Source organism: Pelodiscus sinensis, chromosome 2 (genome assembly GCF_052426305.1).
Source record: "Pelodiscus sinensis isolate ZL-2025 chromosome 2, ASM5242630v1, whole genome shotgun sequence".
NCBI classification, from domain to species: Eukaryota; Metazoa; Chordata; order Testudines; family Trionychidae; genus Pelodiscus; species Pelodiscus sinensis.
The window spans coordinates 4,660,181-4,683,006 of record NC_143053.1 but is presented as its reverse complement, the minus strand read 5'-3'; positions in this window follow the sequence as shown (position 1 = coordinate 4,683,006).

Genomic DNA, 22,826 nt, shown 5'->3' with positions numbered 1-22,826 from the left:
AACATGGTGGGCTCTCCCACACGGGAAGGACGCAAGGTGGCGAAAATTCGGGGTGGCCCTGAAGGGACCTGTAGGTACTTTGCCAGGTTCCTGGTTTGTCTCACATGGAACAGATTGCAAACAGCCTCAATATGAATAGAAGGTGCGGCCCAGAGAGACTACCAATCCCAGCATGCAACACTCCCTCTTGGTCCCAGCAGCTAAGGTTCCACCTTGACCCGAGAGCCCAGATTTTCAGACGCTCCCCTTGCAGCACTGATGGAGAGGCTGGAAAGACACAGAAGTGCCCATGCGGCAGCCCAGCCTGCCTGACAACCCGGCGGCGCTGACACCGGCAGAATAGCTTTGGCGGGGCTGGAAGCGCTGGTCATGCAGGACAGGTCACAATGCAGCCCAAAGAAGGGCTTCCCAACCTGGCCGGGGCTGCGGGAACACTGATCCAGCACAGGAAGGGAGGCATCTGTCAATGGTTCACTGTTCTACATCGGGCAAGTCACTGCGCCGCTCTGTGCCTCAGTTTCCCTTTCCGTGATACAGGCTCACCTGGGCCGGTGTTCCATCATCCAGAGCGGGAGGGTCTGTCTGAGCTGGCCATTCCATTTCTAGCTCCAGTGTAGACGTCCCCTAAACTGCACACCCAAAATCATGTGCAGAAATCCACGACCCCTACTGAACCCAACCTGGCTCCTCCCCTAACTAAGCGCCATCCTGCCTCTCTTTAATGCTCGTAAGACAAGAGACGGTGGCAGAACCAGCCTGGGGAAGTGCCTGTGGATGCTGGTGGGCGAGAACGCCCCCAGAATTATTCCCGACCAGGCCCGTGGCGGGATTCAGAGGAGGAGGGGCGAGGGCGAGAAAACACAAGACAAGCTTGTCAGTTGACTTCTTAAGTACGAGCCAGCCGGGCGCCGAGCTGGGTTTCTCCCAATTAAATTTAACAAGCGACGCCCCTGAATCTTTCATGAGCGTTCGGAAATGTTGGTCCATCTGTCTTCCTCTCCCCCTTCGCTCTTCTAAACGGCGCGGCGCTTTGTCGATCAGCCGCTGCTTTTTGTAGCGGCATAAATAATTTCCCAAGGACTCTCGGCCTCCGTCAGACGGGGGAGGTGGGCCCGGAGGCTAGACCCGGATAGGCTCCACTTTGCTCACTCCACCCAGGCAGCCTCCTATGGGGCTGTTTGGACTCCCCCATCAGCGCTACCATCCACTTCATCCGCCACCTCCTCCCGCCCCCCTGTTCCCGCCTGATCGATTGTCACTTTAATTATCTCTCGGGCCCCTCGACGTGCCGGCAGGTAACCCAGCCCTAGTCAAGCTTCAAAGTAACTCCTGGGTCTCTGTGTGTTTGTGTGCAGTTTACGCACAGCATCAGCTGCTTTCAATTAAGCGCCGAGCTAACCTGAAAGGGAATCGGTGGCTGCTGCCAGAGACAAGCAGAGCAGGTGGGGGATAGGGGGGAAGGAAGAGCGAGTCGTTGGGTTAGGAGCAGACACCGGCTGGCTTAAAGTGGGGGAAAGAACAGCTGGAGGTTTCTGCCCACCCCGGGCAGATACCTCCAAGAGTGCTGTATATTACGCCATACACCGGGAGACATTGGATGAAACCATTCGATACCCTTGTTGGAAAGTTGCCATGTGACACTAGTAGATTTCTTGGACCATGGAGCAACAGCATCCCAGACCCCAGGACAGAGAGAGACCAAACAGGCCCTCCCTGAAGCAGAGAGGCACAACCCCGCCTCCCACATCGGACTCGAGGCCGGCTCGCTGAAAGGCACCGAGAGTCGGCCAGGAACCTCTGAGGACTTAACGTCCCGGCCCTACGATTCCACCGCACAATACAGCATAGCTCTCCCTGCCGGCTAGAGGGGAGGCAGTGCCCTGCTATGGCAGGAAACTAAGGTGGGGGGCTGCAGCCAGCCTTGCTCCCCGCCTAAACAACCCCCTTGGGGGAGTCCCATCCTCCGCGTGAGCTACAATGGTCTGGATCGGAGAGAGTGGGGCCAAGCTAAGCGGGGAGCAGGGCCCCAAGGTGAGCTGGGAAGACCAGCCAGCCAGAGATACAGCCCAGCAGCAGACTTATGCTGGGAGGAGAGTTGCAGCCACAGATCCTGAGATGTGGCGCTGGGAGCGGATCCAGACACACGGTGCCGTGAGCAGATCCCGAGATGCAGCGCAGGGAGCAGATCCCGAGACACGGCAACTGGAGCAGATCCCGAGACACGGCGCTGGGAGCAAATCCCGAGATGCAGCACCTGGGGCAGATCCCAAGACGTGGCGCCGGGAGGGAATCCCAAGACACGGCACCGGGAGCGGATCCCAAGACACAGCACCTGGAGCGGATCCCAAGACACGGCACCTGGAGCGGATCCCAAGACACGGCACCGGGAGCGGATCCCAAGACACAGCACCTGGAGCGGATCCCAAGACACGGCACCTGGAGCGGATCCCAAGACACGGCACCTGGAGCGGATCCCAAGACACGGCACCTGGAGCGGATCCCAAGACACGGCGCTGGGAGTGAATCCCGAGATGCAGCACCTGGGGCAGATCCCAAGATGTGGCGCTGGGAGGGAATCCCAAGACACGGCACCGGAAGCGGATCCCGAGACACGGCACCTGGAGCGGATCCAGACACATGGTGCTGGGAGCAAATCCCGAGATGCAGCACCTGGAACAGATCCCGAGACACGGCACTGGGAGCAGATCCTGAGACACGGTACCAGGAGCAGATCCCGAGACACGGCACCATGAGCAGATCCCGAGATGCAGCGCAGGGAGCAGATCCCGAGACGTGGCGCCGGGAGCGGATCCCGAGACACGGCACCTGGAGTGGATCCAGACACATGGTGCTGCGAGCAAGTCCCGAGATGCAGCACCTGGAACAGATCCCGGGACACGGCGCCGGGAGCAGATCCCGAGACGCGGCGCCGGGAGCAGATCCCGAGACGCGGCGCCGGGAGCAGATCCCGAGACACGGTGCCGGGAGCAGATCCCGAGACTCCTCCGCTGGCCCCGTGCTCCCTGTAGCGCTTTCTCAGGCTGTTTCTACACTTCCAGGGTATGTCTACACTACCCCGCTAGTTCGAACTAGCGGAGTAATGTATGCATACCGCACTTGCTAATGAAGCCCGGGATTTGAATTTCCCGGGCTTCATTAGCATAAGCGGCAGCCGCCATTTTTAAATCCCCGCTGCTTCGAACCCCGTGTAGCGCGGCTACACGGGGCTCGAACTAGGTAGTTCGGACTAGGGTCCTATTCCGAACTACCGTTACTCCTCGTGAAACGAGGTGTACCGGTAGTTCGGAATAGGCACCCTAGTCCGAACTCCCTAGTTCAAGCCCCGTGTAGCCGCCCTACACGGGGTTCGAAGGAGCGGGGATTTAAAAATGGCGGGCTCCCCGCTTATGCTAATGCGGCCCGGGAAATTCAAATCCCGGACTTCATTAGCAAGTGCGGTATGCATACATTACCCTCGTAGTTCGAACTAGGAGGGTAGTGTAGACATACCCCAAAAGCGGAGGCGCCCTTATCAACTCAATGAATAGTCGATGCAAATTGCATCGACTATTTGATGAGCCAATTAATCTCAATTTAACACCCCTACCCATCATTGCACCTCCCCCATCTAGTCTCAGAGCACCTCCGTCGGAAGGGGGACTTCTCCATGGTGCTATCAGTGCTTGTGAAGCCACCTGGGTGTTTCACCGACATACACGTGGGGGGTCTGGAAAGGTGCAGAAGGCATCTTCAGGAACGGTGGCCTGGACAGAAAGCTGCCAGCTGGGACTTTCTTTCCAGACCAGAAAATGACATTGAGGGACACGGAGATGCCTATTGTGATCCGAGGTGATGTAGCCTGCACCTTGCAGCCCTGGCTCATGAAGCCTTACACGGGGCAGCAGCAAGGAGCGGTTCAACAACAGGCTGAGTTGATTGTTGAATGCACCGATTGTTGGCCGACCGATGGAGGTGTCTCTACGGCAGTCTGGGCCTTGTGGAGGATCCTGTCCCTAGATGGAGGCTGCCTGCTGTTGCTCACATCATTTGTGCGAGTCAGGGTGAAGTGTGTGGCCGTGGGGGACAACGAGACACACTTTGAACAGCCAGACACCCACGTGGTCAGAGGAGCCCCGAGGACATCCACCAATATCAGGGAGGCCCTGAGGAACCACTTTGACAATGAGGGGTGCTGACATTTCTGTGTGTTGGGGTTTCTTCCCTGCCTCATTCTGCTACTCATCCTGAGCCAGGCATTCCCATGAATCCCAAGGGATATTACCGGCTTCCACAGGGGCCCGAGCAATTGGTGTGAGTTGTATCACACAAAATACACGTATGGAAACCTGCATCACATTTGTCTTGATTGATGTTTTTCCATTAGAATACGCAGCAGGATATTAAAGGTTAGTGAAAAAGCTCACAATTGTGTTCATGTCCCGTGGTCAAACTCACATCTTCTTTCACGGGGAATAGCGTGTGCTGGGGAACAAATAACTTGGTGGGCAAGACGGGGATGGCTGCTGTGAAAAGAGTTCTGCATGTGTAGAGGTGAGGCCTTTGGTTCTGTTCGCTCTGCATCTTGGTCTTCCGTGAGCATTAGCATGCGCTCCGTTATGTGTGTTCACTCTGCATGTTGGTCTTCCATGAGCTTTAGCATGTGCCCAGTGAGGCATGTTCTCTCTCGTGTCTCCATGACTCTTCTTTGCTCCCTTCTCTCTCTATAGATCTACATGACAATCTTGTCGGAAAAACGGCTGTTTTTCCGACAAAACTCGAGGAACGTTCACACTGAAATTGCGTTCTTCCGCAAGAAAATCGAAAGAACAGCGGGGCTTTTCCAGCATTGGTATTCCTCTTTCTACGAGGAAGAAGCCTTTTTGTGAAAGAGCTCTTTCCCTGTGTGGATGGGGAAGAGGGAGTTCTTTTAGAAGAAGAGGAAAGAGGAAAAAGCACAGGTACCCTGGTGGCCATTCCGTCCATAGCAATCACAGCTTACATGCAAGAGGGCGTCTATTCAGTTTGGATGCTCTCTTTCGAAAAAGCAGATCACTTTTTCAATGCACTTTTGCAGTGTGGGCATGCTCTTTTGAAATACTTTTTTTGGAAGATCTCTTCTGAAAAAAGCTTCCTCCGAAAGAAGCCTGCAGTCTAGACATAGTATTTGAATTATTGAATGACACAATTCTTCCTTAACCATATCCTCCCTTTTTCCTCAGAGGTTTTTTTTTTTCCTTAGTTGGCGGAGTCTATGGGTGAACATGCCTGACTTCTCGAGGTCTGGCCTGGAAAAGTAACCATTAACAATGGAATAGTGGTAGAAATGTAGCCGTGTTAGTCTGGTGCAGCTGAAACAAAAACCAGGACTGTGTAGCACTTTAAAGACTAACAAGATGGTTTATTAGGTGATGAGCTTTCGTGGGCCAGGCCCACTTCCTCAGATCAAATAGTGGAAGAAAATTTTCTTCCACTATTTGAGCTGAAGAAGTGGGTCTGGCCCACGAAAGCTCATCACCTAATAAACCATCTTGTTAGTCTTTAAAGTGCTACACAGTCCTGTTTTTCATTAACAATGGAGTGATTATACACGGGGCTCAAGAAGTGAGACCATGCGTGTTCAAGTTCCTACAGGTCACTCACAGCTGTGACTGCTCCATTTCTTCACCCTGCACGCTGATAAGATCCAAAAATTCTGGTCTGGGCACAGGACAACGTAGGAGGCGGAGCTTCCTGGGGGCTCACGGACCAGTTGCGGGGGGGGGGGGAGGGATTGCTTTAGTCTTGGTTGGGGGAAGCATGAAGGGAGCAGAATAAGTTGAGTACAGGGAGGGGGGTTCAAGGGCCTGTGACCCCCTTTTTCCCAAGAGGACTAAGGCTGTCTGCCTTCACTCCTATGTCAACATCAACCTTTGCTGGGCTGTATCTCTGAGAAGCAATAAACCCTTCGATTCTACTGGCTGGCCGAGTCACATCTGGCTGCAAACGGGGGTGCAGGATCAGGGGGTCCCCAGTGCGTCATCACAGCCACTCCGCCCATAGCAATCACATCTTACATGCAAGAGCGCATCCATTCAGTGTGAACGCTAAAAAAGCTGTTGAAAAAGCAGATCGCTTTTGCTGTGTGGGCGCTCTCCTTCGGAAGAAGTTTTTTGGGAAGATCCCTTCCGGAAAAGCTTCTTCCGAAAAAAGCCTGCAGTCTAGACGTAGCCTCGGAGTGCAGGTTACATAGCAACCCCTCCACACCTGCAACCACCAGCCTCCGCATTTCCCTGACGTTAGTTGTCTCAGCTGCTAAGTTGTAATTAGGAGCAGGACAGAAAACAACCCGGAAACTTGCTGGATAAGTCATTTTTCAGCCCCAGCGCAGCAGCTGTCTCGTGCAGGTCCTTGCCTGGCCTCCATTAGCGCAGCATCAGGAGCACGTCACAATTTTTAATCGATTTACCATTTTTATGGAGGCAGCACAGACCTGGCGCGCCTGCCGTCCAGCACCAAGGCCGTGTCTAGCCTAGGAAACGATTTCCAAACTAGTAAATTTGACGTTACGAACTCCCAATGTCACAAATTCAAACTAACGTGTCCACTAATGAGTCCGAGGCTGGTTCCGTTACTGTGGGCGCGTTACCTCGGACTCAGAGCCCCAGGAAGCAGTGGGGAGTAATTCATTTGAATGACTCTGGGGAGTTGTTATTTCGAAATAGCAGCACCGGCGCATCCAGACGGATGCAACTTCAAAGGAACTATTTTGGAATGAGGGTTACTCCTGATGACAAGCAGCAGTACAGAGTTCGAATTCTGTGGCCTGTTATTTTGAAATAAGGGGCTTGGTCGTGTGGATGCTCCGCTTATCAATTCAAACGTGGGGGGTTATTTTGAAATAAAGTCCTAGTGTAGACCAGGGCCCAGAGACTGAGGGTTTGGCGCAAGTACGCCCAGGCAGTCTCTGGAAGAGCAAAGAATGGACTCTGATGCCTCCCAACCACATGCTCATGCCCTAACCACTAGACCATCCTTCCTCTCCATGTCTACAGTGATGGTCTGTTCTGGTGTGGCTCCATCAGTATAAAAAACAATTAAAAGTGGCCTCATATAGGCAGCCCCTCCCAGTGAAGAGCCACAGCTAAGGAGCAGAGGGCTGTAATAAAACATTCACCGTGATGTGAAATTGGCCTGATTTGAGTTTCCAAAGCAAGAGCCACAGAAGAGAGGCCTGTAACAAAACCAGTCTTGCTCCTGGACACTGGGCATGTTACACAAAGAGGAGTTAGTCAGTGGGTTGCAAAGAACTCTTGACAGGCAACAGATTTGACCTCCCTTGACAGTTGCCCCTGTTTGCTTAGCTCTCCGCTTTCTGGACCCAGGCCAGCTTTTGATTTGTTTGCTTAAAGAGTTCTCTTCTTAAAGTGGATGCAGAGCGGGTGGAAGATGCCTGATTGACAGTCCCAGATACTCCTTAGCCACGGAACATGCATATGCTCCTTAGGCAGGATGGCGTGACCCTCGCTCTTAAATAGACGGCTGTGTTTGAAAACAGCCGCTATGATGGGCCATAAGAATCAGGGCTCTGCTTTTAATTGCGTCTTTGTTAGGTAATCATCATGTGATACCTCTCCTGTCATCCATTTCCAGACACAGAGAGGCTAAGGACACCCTTTCCACCCATCCTGCTAATAGACATTGATGGACCTACCCGCCATGAACTTATTTAGCTCTTTTTTGAACGCTGTTAAAGTCCTAGTCTTCACCACATCCTCCGGCATGGAGTTCCCCAGGTTGACTGTGCGCTGCGTGAAGAAAAACGTCCTTTTGTTTGTTTTAAACCTGCTGCCTATTCATTTCCTTTGGTCACCCCTTAGTTCTTACGTTATGGGAACAAGTAAATTACTTTTCCTTATTCACTTTTTCCACACCCGTCAAGATTTAATAGACCTCTATCCTGTCCCCTCTTAGTCTCCTCTTTTCTAAGCTGAAAAATCTTTTTAATCTCTCTTCATATGGGACCCATTCCAAACCCCTCATTTTATTGCCCTTTGCTGAACTTTTTCCAATGCCAATATATATTTTTTTGAGATGAGGTGACCACATCTGTAGCAGTATTCAAGATGTGGGCGTACCATGGTTTTATAGAGAGGCAATAAGATATTCTCTGTCTTATTCTCTATCCCTTTTTTAAATGACTCCTAACATTGTTTGCTTTTTTGACTGCTGCTGCACATGGAGTGGATGTTTTCAGAGAACTATCCACAATGACTCCAAGATCTCTCTCTTGAGTAGTTATAGCTAAATTAGTCCCCATCATATTGTTATGTAGAAAGTGGCCTGACAGAGCTGCTGCTGGTGTTGTTGCAGATGGGTTTTATTTTATTCAAACTGTTATTTCTTCTAATTATTTACTACATGGGCGGTTCAGGCCTTCTCCACGCAGGTTTTCCTCTACGGTTGACTGGAGGATGGATAGGGAAATGGTATCAGGGATGTTAAGCCCCCAATAAAAGGGTGATTTTTAATTCATAGCATTTTAAAGTCTTTCCCCCCTATTTTGGATCAACGCCAACAGACTCCATTGATCATTTGACTCAAACACCCAATAGGCCATTTGGAGGAAAACCTTCATAGTTAAAGATTCTACATCCTTATTGCTTCAGTAAAGTGCCAGTTCACTTTTCCGGGTCCTCCAATAAGCTCTCCAGAAAAATCAAACAGAAAAGGTGCTCTCAAATCGTGGCCGTGGCCAAGGATACCATGGAAGCGGCTATGGAGAGTGTCGCCATGGCGAGATGTGTCACACGGTGGAAGAGGCAGGGACAAAGCACTCTGCTCCGTCCCACGCTGCTGGTAGGTAGCGAGTGCTGAAGAAGTCACGTAGGCCTGGATACACCTGGACAATATCAGTCACTGGGGAATGCCAGCAACTCCCTGCTCTACCTCTGGACACAAAGAAAAATTGCACCCAGAGCCCAGCTGGGCCATGGTGACCCTAGGGGCGGAAAGTCCCTTCTCCATTCACACCTGAGTTTGGAAAGCTCTTCGCATCGCAAACCCTTCCTTGCCACGAACGGATCCCCGTGTCCAGCCTGCCCTGGGAGCAGCATGGAGAAATCCCCCTGTGTGTTTTCTAACCCTGTGTCCTCCCACGGCGAGGGCAGACCCGGGGGTCCCATAACCCCACATGAGCAAAGACCTTTGAGCCCAAACATGTTCAAGCCACCCCCTCCATGCCAAAAGCCTCACGAACATAGAGAGAGAGGCAGGGTAAACACTCACCTGTGACTTTAAACACTCGCCTCCCCAGCTCAGTTGTGTCCTGCACGGGGGCACTTTGAGTTTTGGCTTCACTGGTGTTTTACTTAAAGGTTCTTTTACCGCTCTGACTTAACAGGCGTCTTCCCCCAACAAAACAGTGGTGGGTGTGCATTGGCTCCCGGAAGCCTTTCCGTGGCAGAACGGATTGCTATTGCAGAGTAAAAACCCATTTCAAAATCATCCCCGGCGCGGCCGCCAGCCGGCACGTCGGACAGAAAAATCTTTAGGGCCAGCCTCTGATGCTGCTCTGGCCTCAGCAGCCCTCATGCCGCTGGGCTGCCTCCTGTGTCTGGGGAAGACGCGCTTTTGCCAACAGGAACGCGCTCTGCCGCTGGCATAGTTAATCCGCCTTGGCAAGCGGCAGAGCACAGGGTGAGTGCCGCTTTAAGTGGCGGTGACTTGTGTTGCTCAGGGGAGCCAGGGGCCTTTTTCACACTCCCGCGCGGTGTACGTTTTATCGGCTTCAGCGGTAGCGTAAACGAGCCCGCCTGTCCTCATGAAATAATTCACAGCGGCCCATCGCAGCCTCCTTCCCAACCCCTTCTCTACGCACAGTTTTAGGCAGGAGGCAGGCAGAACAGGAAGCTGGCCTGAGCAGGGGCAGCCAGTAATGCAGGCAAGGGGAGGCACAGCCTTCCCAAAACTGCCTACACGCCTGGCCACCAGGGAGGGCTGCAGCATGGCAGCCCCTGCCCTCCAGGTGGCCAGGAAGGATTAGGCCGGGAGGGGTACGGTTTGGCTTAGGGGCGGGGCCTCAGGCAGAAGGGGCGGGGCTGAGGGTTGGTCTCCCCAACGGGCCCTTCACCTGCTACCCATGAGCCTGACAATCTGCCCACAGCGGTTTCCATTCTCTTTGCGGGGCCTTCATGGCTGCTCAAAGCGCTGAGCCAATCTCAGCACCTTCCGCCCATCTGCGCGGCTTTCTCCTTCACTTCACAACTAGCTCGCACCGGCTCTGCACTGAGCTAGGCGGGGGCAGGCCTTGTGCCTTGTCTGCCACTCGGCATTTCTACGATAGTCCCTAGAGAGCGGGCTAAGTGCTACTCCTTCCTCCTCTCCCCTTCGGCTCCGTCCCGCCTGGTGTCTCACCCACGCAGTGTCCCACCATTATACACCAGAGCACGGGCATTGAAGGGCGACTAATCCCAGAGCCGCCCACACTTCCACCATTGCTGCGTTCCAGGCGGCTCTCGCCAACAGACACACACCCTGGGACTCCTGCCTGACCCTCCGGCAGTTTTCCCTTCAGGCCCCGGTGATGGTTCTGCTGCAGTCAACAGGCAGGCGCCCAGAGACAGCTCCTCCCTCTGCAAGCTGGGGCAGCCACAGGCGACCGATCCCAGGGTACTGGGAGAGACGAGTGACAAGCTGGCGAGGGCTCTGGGCAGAGGCTGCCAGGGGAGGCCATAAACCAGAAGACAAACCCAAAGCCTTTGAGTCTTTTCTCCCCCCGCAACTCACGATTTTCCAGCCAGTCTCATGATGCCTGGGGTTCCGGCCCAGGGGGTTTATACTCCGGGGCTGGCAGTACCGCAACGGGGTGGACAGGCACGTTGGGCTGCTGAGAGGTGGAATCTGAGGGATGACCCGAGAGGCTGGTCGGAGGAGCTGCCGAGGAGAAGGCCCTGGCGCCAGCCCCCGTGCAGAGAGGAGGTGGGAGCTACAGAAGCAGGGCGAGCGGGCGGCATGTTCGGGGCGAATCCCTGCTGACTAGTAGTGTTGGCCTGTGGGATGAAGTCCTGGCCCCATTGCGGTCTCCCTGGGCCTGACCCAAAGTCCATGGCCCAGTGCAAGTCCAAGAAAGCACAGCGTTAATCCGACCCTGCCGTGTCCTATTGCTGTGTTTGACCAAATAACCAGCAATGCCACGCACCCCCTTCCTGAGCGGCTGCAGCTCGACGCTCGGAGCCAGGCCTCCTGGGTCCTGCTCTTGCCACCGACGCTGTCTCAGCGCAGGAGTTTGAGCCGGTCGCGGCGGCCCTGTTCCTCGGAGGTTTGTGTAGGTGCCTGATTCCTGGTGGGCCCAACTCCAGGGCCTCCCTCTCCTCCGGGGACATGTATTCCCTTGCCTCGTCGCAGGGAAGTCGCAGAGGAAGGCCTGTGAAACTCTGCGCCCCTTTGCAACACCCTATGCAGTATCAGGAGATGGTGCTTTTACACTGTACCGGGGATAGCTAGAGTCTGTACTAGACAGAACCCCCAGCAGAATGGAAGACGGTAGTGTTCTGCTGCAGCGATACAACCTAGACGAGATTTTCCTTCAGCCTCCTCCCAGAATGCCGCAGTGCTCCAGATTCTGCCCCCAACCTACTCCCAGAATGCCACAGTGCTCCGAATTCCACCCCAACCTACTCCCAGAATGCCACAGTGCTCCGAATTCCGCCCTCAGTCTCCTCCCAGAATGCCGCAGTGCTCTAAATTCCACCCCAGCCTCCTCCCAGAATGCCGCAGTGCTCCGAATTCCGCCCTCAGCCTCCTCCCAGAATGCCACAGTACTCCAAATTCCACCCCAGCCTACTCCCAGAATGCCACAGTGCTCCAAATTCCGCCCTCAGCCTACTCCCAGAATGCTGCAGTGCTCCAAATTCCACCCCAACCTACTCCCAGAATGCCGCAGTGCTCCAAATTCCACCCCAACCTACTCCCAGAATGCCACAGTGCTCCAAATTCTGCCCCCAACCTACTCCCAGAATGCCACAGTGCTCCAAATTCCACCCCAACCTACTCCCAGAATGCCACAGTGCTCCAAATTCTGCCCCCAACCTACTCCCAGAATGCCACAGTGCTCCGAATTCCACCCCAGCCTCCTCCCAGAATGCCGCAGTGCTCCAAATTCCACCCCAGCCTACTCCCAGAATGCCACAGTGCTCCAAATTCCACCCCAGCCTACTCCCAGAATGCCACAGTGCTCCAAATTCCGCCCTCAGCCTACTCCCAGAATGCCGCAGTGCTCCAAATTCCACCCCAGCCTACTCCCAGAATGCCACAGTGCTTCAAATTCCACCCCAACCTACTCCCAGAATGCCACAGTGCTCCAAATTCTGCCCCCAACCCACTCCCAGAATGCCACAGTGCTCTGAATTCTGCCCTCGGCCCACTCCCAGAATGCCGCAGTGCTCCAAATTCTGCCCCCAACCTACTCCCAGAATGCCGCAGTGCTACAAATTCCGCCCTCAGCCTCCTCCCAGAATTCCACAGTGCTCCAAATTCCTCCCTCAGCCTACTCCCAGAATGCCACAGTGCTCCGAATTCCACCCCAGCCTCCTCCCAGAATTCCGCAGTGCTCCAAATTCCACCCCAGCCTACTCCCAGAATGCCGCAGTGCTCCAAATTCTGCCCCCATCCACTCCCAGAATGCCGCAGTGCTCCAAATTCTGCCCCCATCCACTCCCAGAATGCCGCAGTGCTCCGAATTCTGCCCCACCTACTCCCAGAATGCCGCAATGCTCCAAATTCTGCCCCATCCACTCCCAGAATGCCGCAGTGCTCCAAATTCTGCCCCCATCCACTCCCAGAATGCCTCAGTGCTCCAAATTCTGCCCCATCCACTCCCAGAATGCCGCAGTGCTCCAAATTCTGCCCCCATCCACTCCCAGAATGCCTCAGTGCTCCAAATTCTGCCCCATCCACTCCCAGAATGCCTCAGTGCTCCGAATTCTGCCCCATCCACTCCCAGAATGCCGCAGTGCTCCAAATTCTGCCCCATCCACTCCCAGAATGCCGCAATGCTCCAAATTATACCCTCTGTCCTGCCCCAGAAATGCCACAATTCCATTCACCTGCCCTTTGGAAGCCAGTGTCCAGCCTTTGCATTTACACAGAGGGGCTGAATAATAATGAATTTACTAAAACAAGAGGGAAATGGGGGTACCAGGGGGGGTGTTAGACATTGTCCAGCAAGAAACCCAGGAATGTCCCATGTGCAGCGCTAGTGTGTGCGCTGAGGAGTCGCTGCGGGAAGAGGGGACCAGTGATACCTCGGAGAAGTCTCCGGAGGATGCCCTAGAGCAGGTGGCTGGAGGGAACGACCCACTAAAGGTCCTTTGCAACCCAAAGGACGCCTGGATCCAGGTTGTTATTGTAACGAGGGGGAGGGAAGAAAACTGCCGACACAGGGAAATGTGAAAAACAACAACAACAAAAGGAACAAAATCAAAGAGAATAAGTGAGTGCTGATCACTCCACAACACGGCATGGGACTAGAACATACACACACACACACGCACGCACACCACCTGCCGGGCCACAATAGCACAGGGATTAAAACAACACCAGTGAAACCTACAGAGTCATGCCTCATGCAGGGTCCAGCCCTCCTGCGTTATTGCCCTGTGCGGTCTCAGCCTAGCCCCAAGCTACTTCCTGCCCCTCAACGCTCGGTGTCATATCCTGACCCCGTTTAAGTGACCCCGACACCGAGACCACTGCTGCTTCTCTCAGGAGACTGTCCGCGGCCCCACACACCTCACTTCTGGGCTGCTCATTCAAGGGCTGCCTCAGTTTCTCTCCCATTTATGTCGGTCTGTGGCTGGGAGCAAACAGAGTGTTAGGAATCATTAAAAGAGGGATAGAGAATGACAGAGAATATCTTATTGCCCTTGTATAAATCCCTGGTACACCCACATCTTGTATACTGCGTACAGATGTGATCGCCACATCTCAAAAAAGAGATCTTGGCATTGGAAAAGGTTCAGAAAAGGGCAACAAAAATGAGGAGGAGTTTGGGACGGGTCCCATATGAAGAGCAATTAAAAAGACTTGGACTTTTCCGCTTAGAAAAGAGAAGACTAAGGGGGGAGATGACAGATCTCTATAAAATCATGACAGGTGTGGAGAAAGTGAATAAGGAAAAGTTAATTATTTGTTCCCATTACATAAGAACTAAGGGGTCACCAAAAGAAATGAATAGGTAGCAGGTTTAAAACACACAAAAGGAAGTTGTTCTTTACTCAGCGCACAGTCAACCTGTGGAACTCCTTGCCAGAGGATGCAGTGAAGGTTAGAACTTTAACAGGGTTCAAAAAAGAGCTAAATAAATTCATGGAGGTTAGGTCCATCATTGGCTATGAGCCAGGATGGGTAGGAATGGTGTCCCTAGCCTCTATTTGCCAGAGGCTGGAAATGGATGCCAGGAGAAAGATCACTTGATTATTTCCTGTTCTGTTCACTCCCTCTGGGGCCCCTGGCGCTGGCCACTGTCGGAAGACAGGATCCTGGGCGAGATGGTCCTTTGGTCTGTCCCAGTCTGGCTGTTCTTATGGGAGGCAGGGAATCCCTGGCCATAAGCCAAGGAAAGGAGGCTGGAGCTCTGGGTTATGAATTACTGTAGAGTCCCCTCCCAGCAGAAGTCTCAAACAGGGATGGAGCCTCAGTGTGCTAGTCCACACTCACACTCACGCACACACACACACTGGTGCCTGCCCCAATCAAGCCAGTTAGTAAGATTTAGCTGTCAATACACTTGTCGGGGGGGGGGGTGTTCCCCATGAGTCCCAAAGCATTTTACAGAGGTTGGGAGGTGCTTATCACTCTCATTTACAGCTAGGGAAACTGAGGCACAACACGGGAAAGTGACTTATCCAGCCTCATATGCGGGGCCAGTGGCAGCGCTAGGAGTAGCAACCCGATCTCGATCTCTCTCTCACGCACACACAGACACACACACACACACATACACACACGTCCTGGTCCCAGGCCCTCTGCTGCCTCTGCCAGGAATACTGCCTGGCCCTGCAGGGCTCTTGTGAGGCTAATGACTTTTGTGTCCATAAAGAGCTGGGTGCGTTAGTGTCATTATTTACTCCGTGCGCTAGCCACATCCAGCATCCAACTAATTCCTTCACTCGCTGGCTGCAGCCCCGACTCTGCCCTTAGGAGGACCAGTAGCCCAGCACCTGGCCTAGGGGATAGGGCGCCTGTCTGGGGAGGACAGGATTGTGGATTTGAGTCCTGCCTCCTCCAGGCTCAGGTTGGGTCACAACGGGGACCCTGGGGCAGGTGGGATAAAGGGCCCGCCCACGGGCTCCACATGCGAACCACACACCCGCCTTGTCAGGGCAGCAGTCATGGCAGAGACTCGTGTGTTGGCCAGTTCTGGGATGGAGAGAGTAGCCACCCATGTGCAGGAAAAACCAGGGCTGCTGGGTGCCCAGTTTCCTGTTGATACAGGTTTGTGCCCCTGGCTCTGCCAACTGCCATACAAGGGACTCTCCCAGTGTCTGTCAGGGAGTCCCCGAAGCAGAGGGACCATTGCTGTCCAGGACTGGACCTATGTTCCCTGAAAGCCAAGCACTTGGGTGGCCACCTAGGATTGCTTCAAATGCCACCCAGCTGATTAACAGAGCTCCCACTGCACCCACCACCAGCAGCATGTGTTTATATGGGTGGTGCACATCCACACATGCCTTGGCGCATGGAACAAAATTTATTCTGCACAAAGGTGGACAACATTGGTGGGAATGTTGGTCTGGGCCTACCTGAACCTCAGATTCAATGGAGTCTACTCTGCTGAGACTGAGACTGCTCCACAACCAACAGCAGCCCCACAAGCAGGGAAGTCACTGAGAGTTGCCTATACCCTACATCCCCGTGACATGGAGGCTGTGGGAAGAGGACAGAAGGGGGCGCTGTTCCTGACACGGCTCTGCTGCTGGGGGATCAGGCGCAGCAGCGTGACCACTGGCGAGGATTCTGCTTAGCCCAGTGGGGCTGCTGGGAGTCTCCCGGCCTAGCAAGCCTCTCGCAGGACTGCTGCAGCAGCTTGCTGTTGAAAATTACGCCCAAGGAGAGGCCAGAGTTTAAGCGGCTGGATCGGTTTCAGGGTCGAGTTGCCAGGGTTCTCCCGAGCGTCACTCAAGGCCGGGAGGTGCTAGAGTGGCTGGAAAGCAGCACAGGGAGGAGAGACACAGCAAAGAAAGTTCTCTCTGGATGTAGCGTGCTTGCAAATCAGGGGAGGAGGGTGAGGGCTGGGAACAGCTGGGAGTCTGCAATGCACCGGCAGGGGTTTTCTGGGGGGAAAGGAGGGGGGAATAGAGATTAGGGAGGAGGGGGTAGAGTTTGCTGACTGCACTGTTGGAGTTTATTTCCCAGGATGCAGCCACAGCTGCGAGCGTGGGGAGCCTGCCAAAGGCCGGTAGAAAAACCCTGATTAATATCATTGTACCGTGGAGCCTCTGCTGCAGATGCGCAGGCTGCTGACGCTGCATCTCCCGGCTTCGCCTCGCAGCAAGGAGACCTCGAGCCAACAACGCTGGAGAGAGTATGTGTGAGTGTGTGTGTAGCCTGCGCCAGCACCCCGACCCCAACACCACCCAGATTGGGAGGGGTGCGAAATCTGGATCCAGCTCACTGGCAGGTGACATAAGAATGGCCGGACAGGGTCAGACCAAAGATCCATCCAACCCAGTGTCCTCACGTGATCCGTCCCCTGTCTCCCACTTCCAGGGAAACAGAGGCTAGGAACACCATTCCTACCCATCCTGGCTAATTGCCATTGATGGGCCTAACCTCCATAAATCTATCTAGCTCTTTTTGGAACCCAGTAAAAGTTCTAGCTTTCACTGCATCCTCTGGCAAGGAGTTCCACAGGTTGACTGTGCGCTGAGTAAAGAAAAACTTCCCTTGGTTTGCTTTCAACCTGCTGCCTATTCATTTCATTTGGTGACCTCTAGTTCTTATATTGTGGGAATAAGTAAATAAGTTTTCCTTATTCACTTTTTCCACACCAGTCATGATTTTATATATAGGTATTTATGTGTATGGAGGGGGAGAGGATGACAAAGGGCATGTGGATTCGCAGCCATGAAGGCCGGGTGCAGGCAGATATGCCTGTCCCTGAGGCCGACGGCGTGTGTGGACCCATATCACTAGCACATGTGTGCGCACCTGCATTCTTGTGTCCATAGCATGTGAGTCCGTGCATACAGAAAGCCATGACAATGGTGGGAGCAGACATATATGTCCATAGCACGTGTTCATGCACATGCGTGTTCCTGTGCTGTGTGCGCGCATGTCCACATGTCTTTAGTGTATGTGCTAGCATGCGTGTGCATGTGCACCGCATATACAGGTTTTTACATGGGCTGGTCTCACGGGAGTTGTGGTTGCAGGGCATTTTTAGGGCTGCAGTTCGCCATGGGCATTTGTGTGTGTGATTGCGGCTCTGCGGTGTGGGGGGACGGAGAGCCACAAGCAAAGCCCCTCGGGTGCCAAGAGTTGCAGCCGACGCCCCATGGGTTGGCTAGGCAGCAGGCCCATTACCACAGCAGCTGTTACGCTACTACGCTCACTTCGACTTGCTGCGCAGCCCTGTTGATGGGGCGGCAGGGGTCTGGTCCCACATGCTACCGTCACAAATCCAAAAAAGAAGCGCGGCGGGCAAAGGACGGGCTTAAGAGCAGCAACACGTTCGGTTCCTCCAGCCTCAGAAACACGGGCTGCGCCTGGTTAATCCTCCACGCGACAAAAGAACCGGAGCGCTGCAGGCGGCTTTCCAGCTACGCCGGGGCTGGCAACCTTTTCCAACCAAAGAGCCAAACTCCATCACAATTCAGACCAAGGGGTTAACAGAGTGCCATCGCAGAACGCCCATTTGCATGACAGAAAATACACACCGGAGTGTTATTGATCATTGACACGAGGATTAATAACAGCACACATGGACCATCGTACTCACAGACTTATGCTGCTGCCTCTTTTCGCGCAGGTCTGTGAAGCTGACATTGTAACCGGTCACATCCAGGGTCACGCGCGCATTCCAGCTACACACGTAATTACGCGTTGTTACATCTTGGAATTTTTCATTCCCATTTTAGAAGTTGCACGTATTTTGGGAATGAGAAAAGAGTCAGATTTGGTTCCACAAATGTTTCGTCCTTCTAGCGCGCCAAGTACGATGAGAACCAATGGCTGAGCACATTCCGACTGGAACTCAGGTGCACATTTTTAACAGCGAGGGTACCTGACCGCTGGAACACGGGCCGGGGTGGCGTCTCCATCCCTGGGCATTTTTAAATCAAGCTGGGCTGTTTTGCTAAGAGCTGCTCTAGTTGCAACAAGAATTAACTCATGGAACTCCTTAGAACTGTGTTATACAGGAGAGCAGGTTAGCTGACCACAGTGGCCCCTTCTTGCTTTATATGATATTTTAGTGTCATCATTATGATTCAGAGTTAACACCCCATTGAGCTGGATTGGGGTGTTCATCCCTTTCAGAGAGGGTGGGGAAAGCTCAGGCATGTGACACTTATTTTTCATTCCGTTCACATTTTGGAGACACTGTAACCACAAAGGCTAGAGTCTTCCTTTTCCAAAGGACAGTGGCGATCCCAGAACCCAATTCGGAGACAGTTTAAAAACAACCCACCACTGTGCAGCCTCCTAACAACACGCTTATGATGATTATTCCATCCCCATTAAATCAGAGAGACACGCACACGCCCATGCCGAGGAAACAACTCACTGGAAATTCATCAGCTGTGAACAAGGCCCAAAAGAAAGCAAGGGAGAAAAAAATGTCCAGCCGCTGAACCCTGGCTCAATTAGCCCTCCCAGTAAAGTCACCGAGCAAAGAAAAATGGCCTCCCTTTCTTTTGACCTAGAGTTTATTGATTTGGGAATGATAATTAGCTCATACACAAGACGAAGGAAAATCATTTGCATAAGAAAATACAATGAGCAGCTCTTACCAGCCCATTATCTTGATGAAGAGTTGTTTTTTAATCACCACACATCTGTGAAAACCTATCAGTAAGGCGGGGGTGGGGGTCTTTTCCTCATCTTCTGTCCCTGGGAAGGAGGGATTGTCCTGTGGGATTCCCGTTACCCAGGAAGGACACACGTAACCCAGCCCCTTCCTCCCCCGTCCGGGGGATTTGAACACAGCTATCCAAGAGCAGGGCGCTCATCCAACCCACTCCACCACCAGAGCAGGCCTGGACGTTACCCAGTGGGGCGGGACACCGTCTGGAGAGCCAGTTGCACACCTAGTGGATCTCGGTGGGGGTTACAGTGGATGAGAAGCTGGATAGGAGTCAACAGGGCGCCCTTGTAGCCAAGAAAGCGAATGGCATATTAGGTTGCATTAAGAGGAGCATTGCCAGCAGATCTAGAGAAGTCATTATTCCCCTTTATTCGGCTCTGGTGAGGCCACATCTGGAGTATTGTGTCCAGTTCTGGGCCCCCTACTACAAAAAGGATGTGGACGCATTGGAGAGGGTCCAGCGGAGGGCAACCAAAATGATTAGGGGGCTGGAGCATATGACCTAGGAGGAGAGGCTGAGGGAGTTGGGTTTGTTTAGTCTGCAGAAGAGAAGAGTGAGGGAGGATTTGATAGCAGCCTTCAACTTCCTGAAGGGGGGTTCTAAAGAGGCTGGCGAGAGGCTGTTCTCAGTAGGGGCAGATGGCAGAACAAGGAGCAATGGCCTCAAGTTGTGGTGGGAGAGGTCCAGGTTGGATATTAGGAAGAACTATTTCCCTAGGAGGTGGGGAAGCACTGGGCTGGGTTCCCTAGGAAAGCAGTGGAGTCTCCATCCCTAGAGATGTTTAAGTCTCGGCTTGACAGAGCCCTGGCTGGGTTGATTGAGTTGGGGTTGGTCCTGCCGTGGGCAGGGGGCTGGACTCGATGACCTTCCAGCTCTGTGATTTTATGATTCTATGACTCAGTGGCTTGGAGCTGGCGGGGTAACCTCACGGGTCCCCTGCCCAACACCCTCAGCATTGCAGTGCCCTGGCGAGCAATGGCATTTGCACCCCTAGAGGCGACGTGGGGAGGGAACATGTGGGGACGTGTGTCCCCGACTCCCCCCAGATTTCTGCCTCCCATCTAACACTGAGGTTTTCAAACTGGGGAGGGGGGGCTCTCTATGCTGTGAGAGCCGGGGCTGTCCCATCGCTTCCCCTGTGGCATTCCCATTTGGCTTGTTCCAGCCCCGGAGCTGACCAGACAGGCCGGGTGGCAGCCTGCTGAGCTGCACTCCAGTCATGCTCTTGCCTCTGTTCTGTGCCTGCCGGCAGTGCACCCTGGAGCCGGCCCTCCCCTCCTCCCGAGGCCTGGTGCCCATGAGCTCCCCGCACCTGCCTCTCAGCAGCCCAGCCACACCCCAGCTGCCTCCCAGCGACCTGCCATTGCTCTCCCCACACACGGAGCGCAGCTGCCCTGGTCCAGCCCCATCATGCCGGACTCCCAGTCACATGGCCCGAGCTCTGGTGTCCAGCCCAGGCAGCGGCTGTAGGCCGCTCCAGAAACCAAGGCTGTGAGGACAGAGCGAGCCCTAGGGCTACCATATTTCAAGCTCCCAAATAGAGCTCACTGCTGGGGGGGAGACAAGAGGGGCAGGGAACAGGGAGGGATATTTGGGGGGTGCCTGAAGGAAGATACTGATAGTTTAATGGAGACACCCCAACTGCTGCCGCCAAGGGAATGTTGCATGTGGGGTTCCCTCTCCCTGCCCCCAATCTCCAGTCCCCTCTCCTTCATCCCTTCCCCACTGCCCCCTTTCTTCCACCTTCCCCCATATCCAACAGCTTCCCATCCATGGGCCACATCCTCCCTCACCTCCCGCCAAGGTCAGCCAGGAGCTATTTCTCATCGTTCTAGAACCAGGGGCCGCCCGGTGAAATTTGAGGACAGCACCATTCAAGGCAAAGGAAGGCAACCAGGTGTTGTTGTTTTTTTTTTTTTTTTTAAAGCCAGACACCACAAGCCTTTGGAACTCACTGCCTCATGATATTGTCAAGGCCAGGCACACAGCAGGGGCAGTGATTTCTAGGCACCAGGAGAGCCTCTAGGGTTATGCATAGACAGAATACCAATGGAGAAGAGATTTGAATGCTCATGCATCCAGGGGAAAAGCCTGGCACCAACTGGTGGGATTTAGGAAGAAAGTTCCCCCATGAGCAGGCAATTCCATTATTGTCCACGAGTGGGCTGCTTGCAGCTTCCACTGAGGCGCCTGGCCCTGTTTGGTGGGCAGATACAGAGTTGCCAGGTATCCGGTTTTTGCCCAGACTGCTCAGTATTTGGGTCCCAGCAGGGACATCCCCTGCTGCATCTGGTGGGGGAGTGAGGAGTGCGGGGCAGTGACCTTTTTTTTTTTTCCCCTCTTGCTCAACAACTTTGGTCTCCTCCCCACTCTTTTTTTTTTTTTTTTGCTCAACCAAGTTTTCCATGTTCGGGATTTTTGTTGAGAGCATCTGGCAAGCCTACAGATACAGAGCTGCGGACGCGGGGCGTGTCACTGAGACCAGCTGCCTGGGGGGCTGATCTGGGGCTGCAGACCCCAGAGTCCAGGACTCCAGGCCAGTCCTTGCTGAGGAGGTGGGACAGGGGACAGGGAAGTAGCAGGGAAATTGCCTGTCTTCTATGGGAAGTTGGTCACTATCATCTCTGCAAAATATTCCCATTTGGATGCAACATCAGCGTCTGAAAGCCACAGGCCACAGGAGTGTTCCCAGCCAGCCCCTTCTCACCTGTCACAGGCAGTACTCATGAGACAGGCCGCTGCAAGGGGGCACTCTCCTGACCCGGCCAGTTATCCCCACGACACCCGGTAACTTCCCCAGAGGAGACCCCGTGAACAGAGATTCAGCTGTAGCGGAGCACTCGCATCCCTACAAGCTACAAAACCTCCTCCGCTTCCCCTCCTCGCCCCCTCCTGCAAGGTTCGCCGGGGAGAGAGATGCGGCGACAGATGGACCCGGGCGGTACAAAAATAGGATCATGCATCTTTAACGAGAGCCCAAACTTTGTCAGGCTGTGCATTTTTGATGGCCGGGGTAGCGAGAGCAGACCTGGGGAGGTGCTGCTGCACCAGGGTCCCCACACTTGCCTTCCAGAGCGGCAGCAGCCTGACAGGGATGAATATTTCATGCTGGCCTTGTGTTTCTGGCAGCCTTTTGCTTGTTTATTGTGGCAGCTTTCACTCTTCCCCCTCTGCTGCCTGTCCAGTGCTACTTCAGCCTGAGCTAATGCCCCTTCCCCCGAGACAAGCCACTTCTGCGCCTGAAATATTGATGCAGCAAGCAGGCAATGCAGGCCGCGGCCTGGTGGATTTGGGAGGAACATGGCACAGGGTGGCCTCGCTGGATATGCATGCCCACTCCCGACTCTGCCAGGAAGATCCAGAGGTGAAAGGAAAATAGGACAGGGAGGAAAGCAGAGGGGTGGGGTAAGGAAGGTATGAGAAAAAGTAAATGGAGGAAGAGCTAGAAAGAAAGAAAGAAAGAAAGAAAGAAAGAAAGAAAGAAAGAAAGAAAGAAAGAAAGAAAGAAAGAAAGAAAGAAAGAAAGAAAGAAAGAAAGAAAGAAAGAAAGAAAGAAAGAAAGGTGTATTCTACCCAAATCTTCTTTAAGTTTGTTATCCTAAAGCCCTCTCCTATAGAAGGTTTTTGAGCCTGGCTCATACCTCCATCATAGCCCAGAGCTTAAATATTGTTCCGCAGTATCACCTGCCAAACGCTGGTACCTTACTCCCTGCAGACATCTCCTCCTCCGCTGCATCGGAGCCCAGTTGGCTGGGCTGCTCG